At 45.5% G+C, this 23,692-nt stretch overlaps 1 protein-coding gene across 4 annotated transcripts in view; it reads right to left on the bottom strand.

Moving 5' to 3' along the window:
- NAA60 (N-alpha-acetyltransferase 60, NatF catalytic subunit) overlaps window positions 1-23,645 on the bottom strand; it is a 40,049-nt gene extending 16,404 nt beyond the window's left edge. The window contains exon 1 of one of the 4 annotated variants that reach the window (XR_014254596.1): window positions 23,457-23,645. The gene's annotated coding sequence lies outside the window, so the exon portion shown is untranslated. Of the gene's footprint in view, window positions 1-8,628; window positions 8,808-23,456 lie in introns of those variants that run through there. The other 3 variants (XR_014254597.1, XM_082428823.1, XM_082428820.1) reach the window with 3 other exon arrangements.
- Window positions 23,646-23,692: the final 47 nt, after the last annotated feature.

Raw genomic sequence — 23,692 nt, 5'->3', positions numbered from 1 at the left:
GGAGTCACCTCCCTAAACTCACTACAGCTCACATCTCCGTCAATCCCCTTCCTGAGCCCTCAGTTCCCTGCACCCTGTGACAAAGCACCGCCCTGGTCTGTCCCCAGCACTCCAGGTTTCTTCTCAAGCGAAGCACAAGGAAGATTAGCACACACTCGTCCATAGCACAAGAATGAAAGACCGCTGGGCCCTCAGGAGTGTGAAATTCTGCAGGCGCCAGGCCTACCGGCTTGAAAAATCCAACAGCCATGGACTCCAAGCTCTTGCTTTCAGGATGGATGACGCAGAAAAGGAGATATAAGCCAGTGATGGACACAGGGCACTGCCCTGAGCATCAGTAAAATGGGCTGAAGGGCTCAGAACGGCAAGTGAGGGAAACTGAGCGCTCGGCACAGCTGGTCTGTTCAAATGAGCAGCCGCCCGTGGTGGGACAAGCCGTCTCTAAAGCGGCCTGGGCTCCTTCCAAAGTCTCAGAGTAGGAGGAACATGAATAATTTACAGGCGACAAGAAACAAACACCCAGCACTCCAGTTCCAAAGAGCCTCCCTCGTACAACCCACCTCATCGTGCCCAGAGGGGAGCCCACGTATCCCTCACACACAATTTAAGACACATCCCTTCTGGCTTCCCTGGTGGCACAGTGGTTAAGAATCCGCCTGCCAATGCTGGGGACACGGGTTCGAGCCCTGGTCCCGGAAGATCCCACATGCCGCGGAGCAGCTAAGCCCGTGCGCCACAACTACTGAGCCTGCGCTCTAGAGCCCAGGAGCCACAACTACCGAGCCCATGTGCCACGACTACTGACGCCTGCGCGCCTAGACAAGAGAAGCCACTGCAATGACAAGCTGGCGCCGCAACGAAGAGTAGCCCATGCTCACCACAACGAGAGAAAGCCCGCGCGCAGCAACGAACACCCAATGCAGCTAAAAATAAATAAATAAATTTATTAAAAAAAAAAAAAGACACATCCCTTCAAACATGAACTGATAACAGTGGAGGATTCCATTTGTGTGAAATTCTAAAACTGGCTAAAGGAACCGATGGCGACAGAAATGAGAATGTGGCTGGGGGGTCAGACGACACTGAGAGGGGGCAAAAGGTGACCCACTGGGCTGGCGGTGACGTTCCACGTGTCCTTTGGGGTCACCAACTGTGTGCATCTGCACACTTCTCGATTTAAAAATAAGACAACAGGTGGTCCAGGAGCAGTCCCGGGGACAGCCCATTTTGGCTTTCTTTTGGGCCAAAGCTTCTATCACCTGCCTCCCATTCCACACTGAGAATCCATTCAGTCATTTGTTTACCAAAATTGTACTTAAAACCCAGGCCCTGCTCTAGGCACTGGGGTCACAGCAAAGAGCATCATTGGACATCTCTGATTATTGGGGGAGCTACTGAGCGGAGAAGGAAGGTGTGTGTTTTCCTGCACTATTACCTAAAAACTCTCAGAAACCCCTTCTTTTGCTTGAGGAGTTCTGAGGCAAACAGCACATCAATGAACAGGAAAAGTGCTGTCCACCAGGCTGGGCTGGGAGGGGTTAACACAACTGTGGGAAGGGATGCTCTCCTCCCTCGGCCACAGGAAAGGCGGGGAATCCATCCCCTTGCCTCAGTCAAGATGTTTTTCTTGGGCTTCCCTGGTGGCACAGTGGTTAAGAATCCGCCTGCCAATGCAGGGGACACAGGTTCGAGCCCTGGTCCGGGAAGACCCCACATGCCGCGGAGCAACTAAGCCCGCGCGCCACAACTACTGGGCCTGCGCTCTAGAGCCCGCGAGCCACAACTACTGAAGCCCACGTGCCTAGAGCCTGTGCTCCTCAACAAGAGAAGCCACCGCAATGAGAAGCCTGCGCACCTCAATGAAGAGTAGTCCTGGCTCGCCGCAACTAGAGAAAGCCCGCGTGCAGCAACGAAGGCGTAACACAGCCAAAAAAAAAAAACGATCATGTTTTTCTTGAGTATTTGTTCCGCCTCCTCGAATCAAAGAGTTCTGGGAGGCAAAATATTGAGGCCTGAAATGTCCCATGTGCATGGGACACAAAGAAACAAGAGGATCATTGATTCACAACATTTCTCAGAGGGCCTGTGAAGCAGGAGGCAGTAGAGTCCAGGGCTAAGCAAAGCTTCGAGGCCACCAGGTCTGGGTTCAAATTCACTGTCCAGCTCCGCCTGCCATGTGCGGGCTATGAGCCGCAGGGAGGGCTATAAAGTGGGGATGGAAGTCCTCATAGGAAGCGTGCAAAACGCCTGCCAGGCAGTGAGATGTAAGCCCTCTGCAAAAGGTGGCCGCGACTGCCAGGTGCCAAGTTCTCTGCCAGGGGCCGGCAAACTTGGGGACCCGCAGTTGGAACTCGGGCCATCACCAGATTCTCGAGGATGAGAAGGCAGAGATAAGGGCACTACGCAGCTCAGGGCACCCTGCGTTTCAGAGCTCTGCCCTTTAACTTTACACTATATCCCAAGATGAGACAGATCTTATTTTGTTTTAAATTTTATTTCACCATTTTGCTTTTCTACCTCATGTCCATGGTAAAATGACCAGATGCGGAGGGCATGTCCTCGGACCACTGTGCACGTATGCCACCTGCGATCCCCCCCCCTACTCCTTCCAGAGGCAGAATCCTGTGGTTGTTCCAAGGACCAGCATCCCAGCAGTCGATGGGCGGCCAAAGGACTGCTCGTCTTTTGTGGCCCCACTTGGTCAGAATTGGGGAACTACAGCCCGGGTTTGGGGACAGACAAGGACAAAGAGGGAAAACAGAGACAAGAATGTGACCTGGGAGAAAAAGGGCCACTGAACTGGGGGCCAGAGATGTGGAGCCAAGAGCAAACCCTGAGGTCCCCTCTCCTGAAAGCTTCGGGCACGTCTCCTCTTCCTGGAACGGAAACGAAGTGCAGGTGCGCCTCTGCCACCCACCCGCACGTTCACACCCACGGACTCGGTCAGAGCGCGAAGCAGAGACAGCCGGACCTGGGCTGGACGGGCCACCAGGATGGCTGGGCAAGAGGCGCCGCCGCCCTGTGGCTTTTCAATTGGGGATCTTGGTCCAGCTGGGACAGGGCTGCCCAGAATGCTGATTCCCAGTTCAGATCGAGGGAGTGGGTCAACCAGTTGAGTTTAAAAACAAAACAAACAACAAAAAAACCACCTGTAAATACTAGGTTGGGGCTGATGGTGGTAAGTGTATGTATTTAATGGTAGTAAAATGTACGTATTAAATACACATCCTTGGACTTCCCTGGCGGTCCAGGGGTTAAAACGGTCCAGGGGTTAAAACTCTGCACTTACACTGCAGGGGGCACAGGTTCGATCCCTGGTCACAGAAGTTCCACATGCCGCAGGATGCAGCCAAAAATTAAATACACGTCCTTGACTGACACCCAAGACTGGACCCTATTGAGGGCTCTAACCCAACTGAGAGCGAGTGAGTTCTTCCACAGAAAACTTGGGCAGCTGCAGGCGCCCTCAGCACTGTCTGGGGCAGTGGGTGAAATGGACCGCTGGCTGCTCAGTTTGAAGGGGAAAAGCACAGCAAAGGGGGCATCGGGCTTCAGAAACCCTGCCTGCCCCTCACCGCTGCTCCTTCAGCGAAGCAGCCCCACCACTGGCCTTTCGGCACTTTTCCCATCTCACTCTGCTGGGTTTTTTTTATGTTTGATTTTAATCTCTACTTCTCTGGATTTGCATTTAAGGTCCTTCAGAAGCCAACAGATATTAAATGTGAAAGTGGGTCAAATTCGGTATAAATTAACACTTGATCATGAGGTTAACTTTTATAATAAAAATTATTTTTAAAAGTAATTCAATCTCCTGTCAGCATTTGCCTCTGGAATTAAGGCAGATGTTGGTGTTCTACATCACTCGCTTCTGTATCATTTGAGCTTTTTTTTTTTAAAACAATGAGCTTGGGTTGTTTTTATTATCAGAAAAAAACAAGACTTGCAGGTGGTATGTGAAAATTATGAACACATCTTTTATATTAAAATAATCTGGGTTTTTTTTTGCTATTTATTTATTTATTTATGGCTGTGTTGGGTCTTCGTTTCTGTGCGAGGGCTTTCTCTAGTTGCGGCAAGCGAGGGCCACTCCTCATCGCGGTGCGCGGGCCTCTCACTATTGCAGCCTCTCTTGTTGTGGAGCACAGGCTCCAGACGCGCAGGCTCTGTAATTGTGGCTCACGGGTCCAGTTGCTCCGCGGCATGTGGGATCTTCCCAGACCAGGGCTTGAACCCGTGTCCCCTGAATTGGCAGGCAGATTCTCAACCACTGCGCCACCAGGGAAGCCCTAAGATAATCTGTTTTAATTAGTAACAACTTGGGAATTTTACAGTGTCTCTTCAAAGTATAAGTAGAATGGTTACCCATTTTGCCCCCAAATAGACCCTCTTAGTGCCAACGTTTAAGCCACATACCCTTGGAACAGCATGGCATTTATGCACTGATGCCAGAAATAAACATTCTAAACACAGACCCACATTTGTAATGAAGCAAAGAGGAGGTAGTTGTGGATAAGGATGCCAAATAGACTTGTGAAAATATTTTAAAGAGTTCCTGTGCAACTGTTAAAAAGAAAATTTAGTGGCCATATAAAAATCAATTTTTAAAACTATTCATAGGTTTCAGGACAGCCATTTTAAAAAAAAAGGTTTAAAAAGAATATTCCCCTTTTGTTAAATGCTGTTTAAAACTATGTTTTACTATGAACACATGTTCATGGTAAAATAGGAATCCATACACAATGTGAAGCAAAAACTTGAAATCCCCTCCTCACCCCAGTCCCAATAAAATGACGGTTAATAGTTTCTTGCGTTTCCTACAAGAAAATAAACTTTTTAAATAGGAGAGGGCTTGCCTGGTAAGAGGCCCAAGGGGTCTTCTGAGGTGGTGGTTGCCCTGGTACGCTCATGCCATGACCGCTGGTCAAGCAGTGTACTTTTCTGTGTGTATATTTCAACAAAAAAGTTAAAAATGGGAGGCCAGAGGAGAAGCAATACTGTAATTTGACAGTAAGAGTAGAAAGAGCAGCAAATATCTGACCAGCAAGACCTTCTGAATAGTTTACAACTAGAGTCAGGAGTCAACTTCTAAAAATAAAAAAAATTTTTAAAAAGTAGCAAACAGCTACTGAATGCTACAGAAACCATGGAAATATTGTTGTATTAACATTTTCCAGATAAAAATCATTTTCAGTAGATAAGGGACAATTACTCAAAGACTATTTTATAAAATGAAATTGCTTTCTTCTCAGTTATTTTTAAGATGGGCTCAAATTTCACTATTTTGCTGCCCAAATACTTTGCTGCCCTATTTCAGGAATGCAGGAAACAAAAAAGAGGAACACAATTTGCTTTTTAATAACAAGAATAGAACTGGGAAGAATTTCTTTTTTTAATGTGGTCTGTTAAAGATGACAAAATACTTTTCTTTGGTCTTCCTGTGGAAGCAAAGGGAACAAACATTTGTTCTGTGTCCCTTTCCACAATCAGCTCCTCTTTGCTTCTTTACAACAGTGCATCTTATTAGAACGTTTAGAATGTTTACTTCTGGTACCAGTGAACAAATGCCGTGCTATTCCAAGGGTATGGGGCTTAAACGTTGGCACTAAGAGTCTATGAATTGGAAGAGACATTTTAAAGTCTCTACGTTGTCACACTCACAGGTGGTTCTCGCCATCAATATTCAGAGTGTTGGACCCCTCCCTGCCATGTAGGCCCTGCCTGAGCAGGAAGTGGGCCTCAGGTGAGGAGATGGGGAGTCTGAGATGCCCACAGGACGGGACTAGGGACTGGCCCTCATGCATGGTTACTCCCCCTCCACCTGACCATCCAGGCTCGGTGTTGTGGGCACCTCGGGGTGACTGTCATGTGTCTGCCAGCCTCTGCAGTGGGGCACTCGATGGAGCACTGGTTCCACTGTTGACGTAGACCCCAAACTACTTACTGCAGAAAGCCCTGGCTCCCTGCTCAGATCCCCTTCCCATCACTCCACAAGCACTGAGCAAACACCTTCAGGTTCAGAGTGGAACGTCAACCCTACTATGTATGTGCTCACTGGGTTTTCAAACACATAGGCCTCTCTTTAATCAGCAGTGTAAGATATCTGGGCTTCAGATAACCCTGACCTGGCCTGTCAGCCAGCCTCTATCAGAGGTCACCCTATAAAGAATGATATTTAGGGAAGGCGGCCTGATCCTGGAGTTATCAAAGACACTTAGAAATAGTCATTGAATGAAATTCAACATTTGGACTTAGCCAGAATGAGACCCAGGAGTTCCAGCATCATTTCGCAAATCAGCATTTTACTTGAAAGCACTGCACATGGACAGAAGCAGGACCAGCTTCGACACAGAGTCTATATCCCAAGCTAGCTTTCTGCAAACGAAGAACTGAGGTGGAAAAGCCATGAGGACTTTGTGGATCCCTTCCAGAAAGAGATGTCAGGGGAGGAGGTGTTGGCGGTTAAGATGTAGAGATGCAGGAGCCACCATTTAAGAGAAGACATGGCCTGACAAGCAGCCAGCCTTCTACTCAGGTAGGAGAGCTGTCACCAACAAGGAGCGTCCTCTGGGCCATTTTAGCAGAGCAAAGATATGCACTGCCCAGCACTCAGAGCTCTGAGGATTCTTCTCTACACTGTGTTCCCTGTGGCTGCTGCCAGGTAAGGATGCTGTGTCCACCTGGTCTAAACACACCTCGGGCTGCCAGAAGACAAACTGCTGCTAACAGGTCCACTGAGGCTGGGATAGTCTGCGGGGCAGAGCACCTGGTGAGCAATGACAGCACCAACCTTCTTAGTTCTACTGGGTGTCTTTTATCTCTCCAATCTCCTAACATCCAGGAACTTTCTTCCATCCCAGGCAGAGGCCAAGTTGCCAAGCAACCTCAACAAGTTACATCTGAAGTCTGAGTGGGTGCGGTTAAAATAAACATGGTGATAAAGTCACTGTAAGTTACAACGGGAGAGGCTAAAGATAAGACACACACAGACCTTTTAAAAAAGTGTCTGTATTTTTTATTCTGGCTTGTGAACACCACACTATGCCTTGACTTTGTTACTTACAGGTTTTAACCATCTTTATAGAAACCCAGCATGTCTGCAAGCTCAGTGAGATGGAACTCCAGCAAACTGTGGCCCAAAGGAGAAGGAGCTCATGCACACTGCTTTCTCAAAGGGCCAGTTTGCACTTTAATTGTGACGTACAAAATCCTGGAGCAGGGGAGATGAAGACCTATGTGCACAGCCATGACTGACTTTGTCCATTTGTTAAATGACTGACGTTTATATTTCAGCCACCCTTGAGTTTCTTCTGGTCTGGAATCCCTTCTTCTCTAACTGAGCTTAAATCAATTCAGGGATTCTTGTAAGAGAGTATTTGTTTTGCTCCAGCCCCTTTTAATTCAATGTTGTTCAAGACTCCCCTTCTCCCCACCTCGCAATCCAGTACTACTGATCAAAGAACTTCTAAGACTTATCTGTACATCACAAAGTACTACACGGAATGTGGTATTTCTATAGATGACCTGGAGTCACAGTGACTTTCCCGGTTCAGTCAGTTAAGCATTAACTAGAAGTTTTCTGCCTTCCATGCCCGGGTAAAATATCTGCAACCAGCAATGTTCTCTCCAGTTCTGACTCTCTGATTAACAACCACTCCAGGTACCACAGGGAACTACCCTGTGGGGCTGTTATCCTTTTCCTTCAGAACAAATGAGTAAGAAAATGGCATGGCTCAAGGATTTGGCAGAATGAAAACAGACCAATGAAGCAGGCAGTGTCCATGTTTATTGCAGAGTAACTCCTTTCCTCATCTCCAGGCCCTGGGCTCCGTCACCCGCTGGGCACACAGATCTCTGCTGTTAGCGGTCTAAGGAAGGCGCTCAGCCTCCCTGAAAATCTTCCCGGGGCACAGACCACAGAAGCTATAGATTCCCTCTATTCCTTGGGAAGTGCCCGATAGGGCAGAGGAGGTCAGAGGTGGTGTAGGGGTCTGCATGGCCAGTCTGTAAACTACCAAAAACGTAAGGAATTCAGTTATCTTAACCAAAATGTACAGCTGAAGGAGTAAGATGTGGAGACGACCAAGAAAGAGTCCCAGGCTTTCAGAAGTTCACGGGAGGGCAAACAAGTCGGCAAACAACTACAATCCGTGCAACAAGTACTAAAGCAGAGGTAGGGCCGGGCGAGGCAGCGGCGAATCGCTGAACTGTGAAGAGGGCAGGCCCTGCACCTCCCGTGAGACCTAGGGTGTAGTAAGGGGCAGGCTGCCCTGCGGTTCCAAATTTCCCCACCAACTCGTCCTGGGGCCTCGCACGGAGGCGTCCCAGGCAAAAGGGTCGGAATCGTGCTTCTCGGCACCCCTGGAGTCTGGGGTCGCGGCCCCCTCCTCACCCCGGGAAGCGTGAGCTCTGAGGCCGTCCCGAAACACCGCGGAAAGATCTGGGCTCCGGCTGGCGTGGGCCGCGCCCCCGGCCTCCCTCGAATGGACGGGCAGTTCCGCGCCCCGCCAGGGCCGCCTCGGTTCCCCTGCACCCCGGCAGTCCCACCAGCTGCGCTCCCCTGCCTCCCACGATCCCCGCCCCGGGCCGGGTTCGGCGCCCCACTGCAGGCCCGAGCCCGGGATACCTCACCTCGGGAGAGAGCCGGCGGCAGCGGACGGCGTTGTGGGGCTCAGTGCATCCTCGGTTCTCAGGGAGCCAGGAAGTGGGGCCGCGCGCAGCCCGCAACGAGTTATGTAACCGGTAGGGGCCGCAGCCTGGACGGAGGCGGCTGCCCAAGGCACTTCCGCCTCCCGCTCCGGGCCGGCGGCGCAGGCCCGAAGTCCATTGGCCACCGGCGCCCACGTGGGGCGCCACCTCTCGACGCCGACGCCGCCATCTTAGGAGCTGGCAGGCCGGGCGCGAAGCCGAACACAGGAGAGGCTGGGATGCCGGCGGTGGGGCTGGGGGCGCGCCTCCAGGGGGCGCGTCTGCTAGCGGCTGGAGAGGCTCTGAGAGCCAGCGGAAGGTCCGAGATCCTTCCGGACCCGGCCGAACTTTGAACTGCCCGAGCCTGGCGGGTGTGGACGCCGGGGGCGCGGTCCGGTTGGTAGCCGGCCGGCTCGGGTTTTTCGGGCGGGCACAGCTGAGCGTCCCCGCGCAGACCCGGAGGCTCACAGCCCTCCAGTTCCCGGCCAACACTTCCCTCGTTTGGGTTTGGGGCTTGAGCTTTTCCATCCCCAGCGGCTGGAGGGTTGTCAAGCCAGGGAAGCGTGATCGGAGGACCGACAGCGGCTGGTGGGCAGCGCCACCCCGCCCAGCGCCGGACGTCGGCCGGCAGCCAGAGTCCAGCTTCCGCAGACAGGCAGTTAAGGCTGTCGCCGTGTAAATGGGCGGGGGTCAGTTGCCCTCAAGTTGGAGGTTCTACATCACAAAACCTAACTTAAATTTTGTTGCTAAGGGACTCGTGTAGAGCAAACTCTGATGTTAACTTTAAAGGAGAGATTTATTCTTTGCCTTCAAATAACTTACAGTGGTAACAGGGCCAAAGGATGGAATCGGAAGGCTAAAATGATCAACCCTAAAAGGATTTAATTCACATCCAAATGAATAAACGTTATCACAGATTAAAACAGTCTAAAATCACACTATCAGGACTTCCCTGGTGGTCCAGTGGGTAAGACTCAGGGCTCCCAATGCAGGGGGCCTGGGTTTGATTTCTGGTCGGAAAACTAGATCCCCCATGCATGCGGCAACTAAGAAGTCCGCCAAAGAAGATCCGGCGCAGTCAAAACAAATAAATAATAAATAAATAAATATTTTAAAAATAATAAAATAAAATCACACTATCTCATAAATGTTGAATGCATATTCTTTAACATTTTGACAAAGAAAATATACCTAAAGAGATTAGAAGTTTTAAAGGCAATTGGTATAAATAGATCAAGAGTAGTGGAACAAGGGGATGTAAAACAACCAGGATATTCTATTGTCTACATAATATGATGTTAGTGACTGATGGAATCTTGGTTTGTGTAAAGCAACTTATATTTCCTTTCTGTAACAGTTTCTGTAAGTTCCTATTTTTTTAAAGGCTGAAAAATCACGGGCAAATGAAAACATAATATCATTTACAACTCGGTAGAGTTACAGTTTTAAGTACTGCAAACATGCTATTGTAAGCAAAGATGCTGTGGTAAACGTGTTTGGGTCCACTCAGAGCATTTCAAGCGCTCTATACAATTATATTTAGTGTGTCACTATTATAATCAAACTTGAAAAAAAAAGCTTTAATATAAATGAAGATAGAACAAGCAACAGTGAGGCGGGTATAAAACGCATACTTTGAAGTCCTACATACTTTGTAGAGATGGGCTGCAAATTTAGCTTCAGTCTTTCCAGAATCCACTTTGAAGAGAACTGGTTGGGAGATCCAGCGAGTCAGTGTGTCAGAGGTGGCTAACTGTCCCCTAGTATCCACTGTCTTCCTCCTCCTCCTCTCCCTTCTTTTTATTTTTGATTGTGTCGCGTCTCAGTTGCGGCATGTGGGGTCTTTCATTGCGGGCACGCAGGCTCTTCGCTGTGGCAGGCGGGCTTCTCTCGAGTTATGGCACGCGGGTTTTTTTTTCTTCTCTCTCTCTCTCTAGTTGTGGCGCGTGGGCTCTGTAGTTTTCGGCACATGGGCTCTCTCGTTGAGGCCCACAAGCTCAGTAGTTGTGGCGCAGGCTTAGTTGCCCTGCGGCATGTGGGATCTTAGCTCCCCAATCAGGGATTGAACCTGCGTTCCCTGCATTGGAAGACAGATCCTTTACCACTGGACCACCAGGGAAGTCCCATCTTCCTTCTTTTTAAAAAGCAACTGCTTTCTCATATCCTCTTGTAGTACAATAGAACAGCACCCCCTATAGCAGGTAATAGCTGTCAAGCTGAGCTTATACTTCTTACCCTCCCTTGCAGCAATGTGAGGCTATATGCCAAAGTTTTTACTGATGGACAAGAGCGGAAGTGATGTGGACAACTTAAGTTCTTAAGCATGTCCTTAAGAGGAAACTGCTTAAATATTAATAATTGGTGAAGCTAGGTGAAAGGTACATAGGTGTTTACTGCATTGTTCTTTCAAATACTCAGAAGGTTTGAAAATTTTAAATTAAAAGGATGAGGTTTTAAAAAAAGAAAATTGCTTGTTTTCCTCATCCTTTCTCTCGCCTTCCATCATGTTCCCATCCATGGAACATGGGGGCAGTGGTAAGCCCCTTCAATCACACAGGAAAGGCAAAACCCTTCCCAGGTCCTTGTTACTCAAAGTGTGGTCTTGTGGTCCAGCAGCATGAGCATCATCTGGGAGCTTGTTTAAAATGCAGAACCTCAAGCCTCACAAGACTGAATCAGAATTTGCATGAAGCACTCTGTAAGTGTAGCAGAGTTGACAACATTCTGTTGTTTCCAGGGTTCTACATAGAGCACTAATAAGATGAACTGTCAAAACTGAGAAGGGCATCTATATCCATTCAAACTTTAAAAGCACTTTCTAAAAAAAATGAGAAAATAATGATAACTATTCCCCCAGGGTTTACTATGTGCTGGGCACTGTGTAAGCATCTTACACAGGATCTCATTTATCCTCAGCACAATGGTTTCAGCCAGCTACCATGTGTCACTACAAGGGATATTCCAGGTAGTTGTCCTCTTTAAAAAAATTCCACTCTATCCCATTGTGTGGGTGGTATTGACTCCACCCCAAAATGGTCCCTACTTTGGTCTAACCCGTTAAGTTCAACCCATTCTCCCTTGGCTCAGCGACTGGCTCAGATAACCCAGCAAGTGGGAATTGCTGACCACAGGAATTGGTTCAGGAAAGGTCTAATCAGCACTGAGCTCAATACTGATTGGTCCTCCAAGTCTTTGCCTTCCTGGTTTTTCTCTATTTTTGATGTGTTTTGAGATATTTCTTCCACTTGATCTAAGAGACCACTGGCTTTATGATGACCATCCTCTCCTTCAATTTACCTACTGAATGTTAATTAATTAATTAGGCCACACCACACCATGCGGCATGCGGGATCTTAGTTCCCCAACCAGGGTTCGAACCCGTGCCCCCTGCAGTGGAAGCGTGGATTCTTAACCACTGGCCTGCCAGGGAAGTCCCTACTGAATGTAAATTTAAAAACAAAACAAAACATGCTTTTCAGTTCCAGAAAGTTTTGCTATAATCGAATCTCCTCCAGTCATCGTATTTGGGTAGAGCTGCCATCTGTCTCTTTCAGAAGTTCTATTTCCTCAAGAGCTGCCTATTCTGAGAGTTCTGCCAGCTCCTTCTCCCTCTGGCTGCCAAGTCTCTTCAAGTGTACTGTTATTTTTCTCTTGCCTACTCAAGACTGTTTTTACCCTCTGGCCATGGGTCAAGCACAGAGATATCTGCAGGCACTACCAGTGGGGGGCGTCATCAGTCTCTACTTCTGCATTCGAGCCACGTTCCAAGCTGCCAAGAAGAGTGGTTCTCTGTGGAGCTCTTGAAGGGAAACCCTCAATTCCTGCCTCCTCAGCTGCAGAGCCCTTTCCCAGCTTCGGTGATAGGGAGGTAATCAGGCTCTGCTGGGTCAGGGAGAGCCGCAAGCTACCATCTCCATGGGCAGGCTCTGCCGTTCCAGAGCCCCGGCTGAACTACTCTAATTATGGAATACATGCTCACTGTAACAAACAGGAATTAACTTTCTCTGCCGTTCCACAGACTTCCAAGGCCAAGATCTCTCCAGAAATTAAGGCAAGATTAAGCATAGTAATTTTCATCTCTCTCTCTCTGGTGCATAGAGGAATAAGGTTGGGTACCGCTGTCTTCTGCCAACCCTAGGTGATCCCAGCCACCCAGGGCCCTACTCACTGCTCTATCATAGATGGACTGCGGTTGGGGAGGCGGGGAGAGCAGGGGCTGGGGATAAGGTTTCCCTCCCAACACCCGGACATTCAGGTTGTAAGCAGTATTGCCACTAAAAACCTTGGACAGAAACCTGCAATATTTCAGATTATTTCCTTAGCGAAAATTCCTAGAATGTTATTTTTTTATATATATAATATATATTCTTCTTAAAAAATATTTATTTATTTATTTGGTTGCGCCAGGTCTTAGTTGAGGCAGGCGGGCTCCTTAGTTGTAGCTCCAGGGCTCCTTAGTTGCGGCTTGCCAGCTCCTTAGTTGTAGCACGTGGACTCCTTAGTTGCGGCAGGCAGGCTCTTTAGTTGTGGCTCCACGGCTCCTTAGTTGTGGCTTGCCAGCTCCTTAGTTGCAGCATGTGAACTCTTAGTTGCGGCATGCATGTGGGATCTAGTTCCCTGACCAGGGATCGAACCCAGGCCTGCACTGGGAGGGCAGAGTCTTATCCACTGTACCACGAGGGAAGTCCCAAATGTTGGTTATTTTTAATTGATTTCATTTTCAATTTGAAAACATTTCATTTTCATTTGAAAACAAATGCCACACTGCCTCCTGTCTCATACATCCTCACCAACATGGGATATTATCATTCCTTACCTCTCTGCACTCTAAGGGGAAAAAAAAAATCTCATTATTTTAATGTGTACTTCTTAGTAAGTTTTATCACTTTTTTCTATTTTTATTAACCATTTACATTTCATCTTTATATGATTTTTACAGATTTATGCAACATATTTTGGTTTTGGTTTAACTTGGGGCGATTTTATGACATAAACATTTTTTTAGAAGTACGCATGCCCTGGACTTCCCTGGTGGCGCAGTGGTTGGGACTCCGCCTGCCAACGCAGGGGACACGGGTTCAAGCCCTGGGCCAGGAAGATCCCACATGCCACGGAGCAACTGAGCCCGTGTGCCACAACTACTGAGCCTGCGTGCCACAACTACTGAAGCCTGCGCACCTAGAGCCCGTGCTCCACAACAAGAGAAGCCACCACAATGAGAAGCCCGCATACCACAAAGAAGAGTAGCCTCTGCTCACAACTAGAGAAAGCCTGCACACAGCAATGAAGAACCAACGCAGCCAAAAAATAAATAAGTAAATAAATAAATAAATTTTTTAAAAAAGAAAGAAGTATGCATGCCCATGGTAAAATTTTAAAAGCAGAACAAAAGGATATATGGTGAAAAGTAAGTTTCCTTCCCTCTGACTCTGAGTAACAGAGTTCTCCACTGTTACCAGCGTCTCTGCATGCTCTCAGAGACCTTATTTACACGGACGATATGATATTTTCATAAATAAAAAGCAAGTGTGAGTGAGATGAGGGCTGAGCTTGGGTACTGGATGCTTGTCCTCCCTTCTTCCTTCACTTAAGGTTAGCTGGGCACTATGCTGGGAGCTGTGGGTACCAGTAGTGACTGAGATGTGTTCTCTGCCTTTGAGAAGATATGTGATTACAAGACGGTTTGATGAGGGTTTCAACAGAAGCACTGACACAGAATAATGGAACTTTTTGAATGTAATTTGAGTGAACATGTAGTTTCTAAGTGTCTGCTATGTGCTACATACTGTGTTACAGTCCTTCCTCAATGTCCTCATTTACTCTCCCAATCACCCTGAAAAGTCAGTACTGTTGTCCCATTTTACAATGAAACACCCACCCAAGGCCTTTATAGCATGCAGAATGAAACTTCTCTCCCCAGGGGCACCATGAGGATGAAAGTCAAGAAACAAATTGGTTCTTCATTTAAAGACGTGATGTGTTCTCTTGGATCACAACCTTCCTGACACCCAGGAGGACAGCTGACTTACCAAAACCAGCCTTTCCAGGAAGACACCGAAACATTTTTCCAGGATCCCAGAAACAGATCATGAACAAGCCACTTCATGGCAAGCCCTGTAGACAGTCAGCTTGTTGACTAGCATCTGCTTTGCCTGAGAGGACTCTGGACCTCCCTGGGAGCACTCCCAGGGGAGGAGAAAGGTTCCAGGAGACTGGCTGGAGGTGCAGTGGATTGTTCTGACTCATGGTTCTGATGGGTTCATTAATATTTACATGGATCATAAGAAATCTGTTGCATTTCTTTACACTAACAATGAAATATCAAAAAGGGAAAGTAACAAAAAACCAAAAAACAACAACCCCTTTTGAAATTGCATAAAAAAGTAAAATACTTAGGAACAAAACTGACCAAGGAGGTGAAAGACTTATATGCTGAGAAGTATAAAACACTGATAAAGGAAATTGAAGATTATTCAAAGAAGTGGAAAGACATCCCATGCTCTTGGATTACAAGAATTAATATTGTTAAAATGGCCACGTTACCCAAAGCAATCTACAGATTTAATGCGATCCCTATCAAATTACCCATGACATCTTTCACAGAACTAGAAAAAATAATCTTAAAATTTATATGGAACCATAAAAGACCCAGAATTGCCAAAGTGATCCTGAGGGAAAAGAACAAAGCTGGAGGCATAACCCCCCCAGACCTCAGACAATACAAAGCTACAGTAATCAAAACAGCCTGGTATTGGCACAAAAACAGACATATGGATCAATGGAACAGAATAGAGAGCCCAGAAATGAACCCACACACCTACAGTCAATTAATCTTCAACAAAGGAGGCAAGAATATACAATGGAGAAAAGACAGTCTCTTAAGCAAGTGGTGTTAGGAAAGCTGGACAGTCGCATGTAAATCAATGAAGTTAGAACACTCCCTCACACCATACACGAATATAAACTCAAAATGGTGTAAAGACTTAAATATAAGACTTGACACCATAAAACTCCTAGAAGAGAACATAGGCAAAACATTCTCTGACATAAATCATAGCAATGTTTTCTTAGGTCAGTCTCCCAAGGCAGTAGAAATAAAAGCAAAAATAAACAAATGGGATCTAATCAAACTTACAAGCTTTTGCGAAGCAATGGAATCCACAAACAAAATGAGAAGACAACCTACGAACTGGGAGAAAATATCTGCATACGATGTGACTGACAAGGGCTTAATTTAAAAAATATACAAACAGCTCATACAACTCAATAACAACAAAAAAAACCCAATCAAAAAATGGGCAGAAGACCTAAATAGACATTTCTCCAATGAAGACATACAGATGGCCAATAGGCACATGCAAAGATGCTCAACATCACTAATTACTAGAGAAATGCAAGGGAATTCCCTGGCAGTCCAGTAGTTAGGACTTGGCGCTTTCACTGCCGAGGCCCAGGTTCAATCCCTGGTCAGGGAACTAAGATCCCACAAGGGCAGCACGGCTGAAAAAAAGAAAGAGAGAGAGAGAGAGAAATGCAGATCAAAACTACAATGAGGTACCACCTCACACCAATCAGAATGGCCATCATTAAAAAATCTACAAATAACAAATGCTGGAGAGGGTGTGGAGAAAAGGGAACTCTCCTACACTGTTGGTGGGAAGGTAAATTGGTGCAGCCACTATGGAAAACAGTACAGAGGTTCCTTAAAAAACTAAAAATAGAGTTGCCATATGATCCAGCAATCCCACTACTGGGCATATATTACCCAAGGGGAAAGGGGTCGGGGAGGGATAAATTAGGAGTTTGGGATTAGCAGATATAAACTACTATATATAAAATAAACAACAAGGTCCTATACTGTATACCAGAGGAAAATATATGCAATAGTCTGTAATAAACCATAATGGAAAAGAAAAAAAAATAAACAAAGTAGATCTACATGGGCAAATATAAAAAAAATCTCTCTAGATATACTTAAGTGTAAAGAAGCAAAGGCTATAACACATTTGTATTGTAAAATAAACAATGGGAAAAAATTTGCATGAATCAAAGCCAGTACAACTATGAACCAAATATTTTGCTTCCAGGGGGAGGGATAAATTGGGAGATTGGGATTGACATATACACACTACTATATATAAAATACATAACTAATAAGAACGTACTGTATAGCACAGGGAAGTCTACTCAGTACTCTGTAATGACCTATATAGGAACAGAATCTAAAAAAGAGCAGATATACGTATAACTGATTCACTTTGCTGTACAGCAGAAACTAACACAACATTGTAAACCAACTATACCCCAATACAAATTAATTTCAAAAAAATAAAATAAGTTTTGCAAGGCAAAAAAATAATTTGCTTCCAAAAAAATTCCCTTTGGGTGTAAAATGATGCAAGTGTATAAGCTGGATCACCAAGAATGATACTGATTGCTGCAGTTAAAACCAAGACAGAAGTAGCCACTTAGCCTGGACTAGGAGGGTCAGGCCAGTATATTGGGAAGGTCTGATTCTCCATTTTTATTGTCAGTGTACCCTGAGACTGGGCTTACCAGTCAGGCTCACAAAAGACTGAGGCTTAAACCAAATTCTGGTTTACTTGTTTATAGTCAAGAGTCACTGGAATGCTCTTAACCCTGCTCCAGACACCTCCTTCTCTCTTAGTGTTCCTGGGAAAATAGACTGCTAACCAGAAAGTTCTTGGTGAGCAGCGTATAAAGAGGAAAGAAAAGAGAGCCTTAAGGGAGATCTTTTACTCAGGCCTTTCTCAAAGGTCAGGAATGCTTGCCCCACAAGTCCATGTTCCTTGTGTCTGAGCAGTGCCGGAGGGTTGCCAGACTCTTGCTGACTCTTCTTTCTCTTGGCTCCATTCAGACTAGGCCGCTCTGTAAACACATTACTTTTCAGATCCATAAATCACGACTTAACTTCCCAGGCTTTCCTTAAGATTACTTTGTAAAAAATTTTTTATTATTTATTTATTTATTTTGGCTGCACAGGCTCTTCGTTGCAGCGTACAGCCTTCTCTAGTTGCAGTGCACAGGTTTCTGTAGTTGCGGCACGCGGGCTTAGTTGCAGTATGTGGTATCTTAGTTCTCCGACCAGGGATCGAACTGGGGCCCCCTGCATTGGGATTGCAGAGTCTTAACCACTGGACCACCAGGGACGTCCCGAGGTTACTTCTTATTGCTGCAGAAACACGATTTTATCTTCATTTTCCCCATTTAATTCTCAAAATTCAGCCTTATTCCCCTCTTTCAAGTTCTTGGGAAACGCCTCATTACAGGAAGCTATCTGTGGATTACATTGAGGTATCTGATTGCTAAAGTGCCAATACACAACAGCTTTATTTAGAAACCTTTTCAATTATAAAGCTTATACTTTTTGAGCAGTTCTTTTATGCCAAGTGTTATGCAACATATTTTCTTTTAATTTTCCCAATAATCATCTGAGGCAGTTACAATCATTACTCCTATTTTGCAGATATGGAAACTAAGGCTTAGAGAGGTTAAATAATTAACCCAAGATGTTATAGCTGTTAAACTGTTAGGAGCAATTTCAACCCAGGCAATCTGACTCCAGAGCCCTGGCTTAAATAATCTGCTAATTATGGAAGAAACACATACTCACTGTAATAAATAAGAAAAATATAGAAAAAAGTATAAAGAAGAAAAAATTACCCTTTGCTCATCATCCAAAGATAATCACTCAACATTATTGTTTCCTTATTGCTCTTTTCAGTATATTTTCAATAATTATGATGGCATTTTATGTACAATTTGGTATCCCATTTAAAAACTTATATTGGGGTCTTCCCTGGTAGTGCAGTGGTTAAGAATCCGCCTGCCAATGCAGGGAACACGGGTTTGAGCCCTGGTCTGGGAAGATCCCACATGCCACGGAGCAATTAAGCCTGTGCGACACAACTACTGAGTCTGTGCTCTAGAGCCCACTTGCCACAACTACTGAAGCCCGCGCACCTAGAGCCCGTGCTCTGCAACAAGAGAAGCCACCACAATGAGAAGCCCACGCACCGCAACGAAGAGTAGCCCCCACTCGCCACAACTAGAGAAAGCCGTGCACAGCAACGAAGAACCAAAGCAGCCAAAGATAAAGAAATTAATAAAGAAAAAAAAATGTATTGGAAGCATTTCCCCATGTTATCAAAAACTCCTTATATATATAATCTTAATTGGATGCAATCTTTCCTCCTGAAAGAGAGGAAAAATACTTAGAAATTAGGTCATTTTTCTCCAGTTTTTCTCTACTGTAAATAATTCTGCAATGAACTTCATGTTTTCCCATCCATTTCCATTCATCTTTTTCCATATTCAACATATTTCCTTAGGATAACATGGCACTTATTGCCAGCTGTCCCGTGTCTACCTCCTCCTTCTTTCTCATTGTAATAGAACTTGTGCTTTTTAGCTGGGTGTGGGCTACCAGAGTGATACTATGCTTCTTAGCCTCCCTTGAGCTAGGTGTGGTTGTGACCACGTGACTAAGATCTAGCTAATGGAATGTGAACAGAAGTGATAGGTGCAACCTCCCAAGTTCCACCCTGAAAAGGAAGGGACATGCCCTCCCTTTCTCCTTCCTGTTGGCTGCAATGCAGGTGTGATACTGAGCCATACTGGGTGAGAGTCATGCTTAAGATACTAAGCACTCTAAGATAGTGGAGCACAAAGCAGAAGGAGCCTGGGTTCCCAGCAACTTTCCAGAGCATAGCTATCAGACCAGCTTGGATTGTATGTGGGAGAAAAATATATTTCTATTTGTTTAAACCAATGTTATTTTGAATTTCTTAGTATAGTTAATGAAATCAGATGCCCAGTTAAAACATAGATTTTTAGAATTAAATTTACAGAGTCAAATGGTATGAATAGTTTTCAACCACACAATGCATACAATAGGGGCAAATTACAAGAGTATACTGAGTATACTTGCTTACCCACCGACCAGCAAAGTAAAAGCTTTTGTCTCACTAAACCCCCTCTATCATTCAGTATTAATAATTTTTTAAATGTTGACTAGCAAGATGGGTTTCATTTGAGTAGGTTCCCTCTGACTATGAGCGCGTCATCCACAGCAAGGCAGAGCAGGTTTTACATCTTGTTTATCCTTTTGCTGTTAATTGTAGTTATAATCACTTTTACAAAACTTTTTTGATTGTTTTTTAAATCTATGTACTGGATTGTTTAAGTGATCTTCAGTCCTTTTATACATTTGCCTTTCCTATTGTGATTTTCCCATTCCTATAGATCCTTGCCTCTTTTCTATTTAAGGAAGACTTTTCAATTATTTCTTTTAGAGCAGGTTTAGTGTTGCTGTATTCCTTTAGTTTTTGCTTAGGACACAGCAGGCTTTGACTCACTCCCTGGAACTCTTCTCTGCACTCCGGCTGGCTCAGTCCCCCGTCCCTCCAGGTACAGCCATTCTTATACTGCAGGGGAGAAACAGGCAGGCCATCACTTTGCTCCTGGCCACGCCATCTCTGTAACTCCTAGGCCAAGTGTCTCAGACAAGTCTGATCTCAGAATTCTCAATCTGATGGGCCTTTTCGGGGAAAATGAATTATCTGAGCACATAGTCCTCTAACCTACTATCCAACCCATTGTTTCTTCTCCGTCCTCACTGTGTTTAACCTGCATTCTCTGTAGATCTCATTACCCTCCAGGAATCTCTGGTTGCAGCTTCTATTTGCAAGAATTAATCAGTATCAGTAGATCTAGAACCTTTCTTTGGAAACGTCTCTGGCCTCAGTGACTGAAAAAGAATCCTGCTAGAGTTGATACGGAGCAAAGCCACTTTCTGGTAATGGGATTAACGTACTGGGGGTACATTTTAGAGCCCTGAGCTTCTTTCTGATGAAGGACCTCCTGCCCAGCTAGAGGTGATCCTAGCTTCAAATCATGAGAGCCTCTTATTCTTGGTGAAAGTAAAACCTGCAGGCATGAGCTACAGCCATCATTCCCCAATTAGAGACGAACTAGTGAACCCAGCTTTCTAACTGCTCAGTCAGGCATTTTGGATACTTATGAGAAAAGCCTCTTGCTGAAGTTGGGAAAAAAGATTATTCTTGCTTGTCTAGACTCCTTTGGTGCACTGTGAGAAGACCCTGTCAACTTCCCATTGGTAGTAAAATCTCATGAAGGATACACTAAAGGCTCTAAGCAGTGGTCCCCAACCTTTCTGGGCCCAGACACCGGTTTCATGGAAGACAATTTTTCCACAAACAGCGGTTGTGGGGGGGGGGGGTTGGGGAATGGTTCAGGCAATAATGCCAGCGATGGGGAGCGATGGGGAGCGGCAGATGAAGCTTCGCTCGCTCGCCCCCTGCTCACCTCCTGCTGTGCGACCCAGTTCCTAACAGGCCACGGACCGGTACCGGTCCACGGCCTGGGCGTTGGGGACCCCTGCTATAGGAACAACAGACATACTTATTTTTAAGTAATAAACCCTAAAAAGCAGTACCATCTGGGAATGTTAAAAACACCAAACCTGGGAATTCCCTGGCGGCCCAGTGGTTAGGACTCAGCACTTTCACTGCTGAGGACCAGGTCTGACCCCTGGTCTGCGAATCAAGATCCCACAAGCTGCGCAGCATGGCCAAAATAACACCAAACCTAGTGAGTAATTCATTCTGGAAGTCATGTTTAAAATTACCAAGGAAAAAATATATACTTAACAATAAATAGTGATAATGTCTGGGTGATAAGAATGTGGTGCTTTTATTTTCTATTTTTTTATCTGTATTTTCTAACTTTCTAAAATGTACATATACTGTTTTGTAATAATAAAAAGTTACTTTTAATTTTAAAAAAGATGATGTGATCTTCAGAGAGAAAGCAGATATTTGGCTATGGAAAGAATTTTAATACATACAGATTATTATTATTATTGGTATGTTAGGGGCTGAAATGAAGAAACTTGTCAAAGGGTTGTGGCAGAAGAATTTTTAAGTTTGGATGATTAAAATCTGTCACTTGAACTTCTAATGGATATATGGTCAAGCACCTCTGATTTTTAAAAAATCAAGTTAGAAAAATAAATAAATAAAAAATCAAGTTAGGTATATAATTCAGTCTTATTCTTTCAATCTTGGTCTATCATAGACTTTGTATCTCATCTCTTTCCTTTTAGCAAGATCAAGCTTTCAAGCTTCTTCTTTCTTGATCTACTTGTTTAGTTTTGGTAGTCAGAAGGCCTAGGGAAGATTTTGCTCCTCTCCTGTTTCAAAGATAACTCTCTGGTTACCCAGTGAGTTAATACCACAGGCTTAATTTCTAGTCATTGGAAACTGGGTTTATCTCTTTGTAATAATGAGAACAGGATTCAAAGGAAAGGGCCATTAGAGCCACTTGTTCTTGGTGAAAGGGCCACAGATCAAAATCAGGAGGATCTAGCCCCAAATGAGATATCTCTGACATAAGAATACCATAAAATTAAGTACAAAGGAAGAGGGGAAAGAGGACTACTTGAACAGCTCCGTGATTACATGGTGAACATGTACCAGGCCATTAGCTCTTCTTCAACATTTACACTTTGGGTTGGTCTAGCCTGTAGGAAAGTTTGTCCTTATCATTCTTCCACCTGTCCTTTCAGCACCTTTTTCCTTCCTCCTGGGACCCCCAGATACCTCTTTTGTGACCCATCCCCACAAGGCCTAGCTCTACCTGTCAAGATGTCACTTGTGGCAGATACTGTTAGTTAACCTGTCTATTCTTCGTCCTTCTTTTTATTTTCCAACAGAGCCCTGATTTTGTGTAGGTAGATGGTCAGGAGAGACTGGGTCCCCTGGAGGTGAACCATGATGGGTGTAAACCAATACAGTAGCTAGTCTTTTTACTCTTGATAATGATTGGTTTAGGACTGGTACATGACACAATGCTTGTCGGCATGTATTACGTGGATTCCATTGCCATCTTCCCCAACATGCTAAGGATGGCAGAGGAGAAATATGGAAGTATTGGGACCATGATGGTGTCATTACGCCATTGAATTAATCAACCTATAACTGCCCTACCTTTGAACATTTTGTTGGGTTTTCTGTTACTTGCAGCTGAAACTATCCTATCTGATATTCCACCAAATCCCGTTACTTATTTTGTCAACTCTGATATTGTTTCAATTAATATGCAACCACTCCTTGAGTAACCTTTTAGGTACAGGAACATGCCTGGCACAAGAATAAGAAAATATATTGAGACGTATTCAGAATTTTCTATTAAGGTAAATATCACCCTTGTTTTTTCAGACACCTTTGTAAACTGACAACTTCTTTGAAACTACCCTCTGAGGAAAGGCTTCTGAGTTCTTTGCAGCTGAGGAAAGCAAAGTTGTATATAGGCCAAAATTACACAAGCAATTAGTGGCAGAGCTGCGGAAGCAGCTCAATTTTCTAATTCCAAATCCCTACACCACGGCACCCAGTGCCAGTAAAGTGGAAAATATGTGGCAATGGGGCAGGTCGAATGTGAGGTATTAAGAGGCCTACAACGTCCCGCGAAGCAATCCGATGGCTCTACTACCGCTTGAAGTCCGCTGTGGCTCCGAGCCTGATACGGCTCGGTTGGGCTGCAGTCGCCGGGCACAATGCCCCTAGAATACACTGCGTTGGAGACGAGCAACCGGCCTGCGCCGACCTGAACTTTGTCCACCCAGAAGACACCCCTTTACATTCCATGGCCACGCAGTCCGCCCAAGACACAGCGGACTACTCAGGCTAAGACTAGGACCCGCACTCCTGGCCACTCAGGCATCTCACCTAGGCCGGACCAAAGTTTCGGACCCAGAGAGTACTGCCGGCCGAACCCACATTTCAGTACCGATACTCTTCAGGTTCCGAATTCTCTCCGTCTACTTGCTTTCCTTCTTCCCTGAAACATTACGTCCCTCTGTGGTCACGGTAACGCTCCATTTCACCAGGTCCGCCGGCACGAAGCTCACGGGGGGAGACCCAGACAGCGGAACCGGAAATGCTTGGAAAAACTGAGGGAAAAC

Source organism: Balaenoptera physalus (genome assembly GCF_965194825.1).
Source record: "Balaenoptera physalus genome assembly, chromosome: 16".
NCBI classification, from domain to species: domain Eukaryota; kingdom Metazoa; phylum Chordata; class Mammalia; order Artiodactyla; family Balaenopteridae; genus Balaenoptera; species Balaenoptera physalus.
This window is presented reverse-complemented; position numbering and strand designations above follow the sequence as displayed.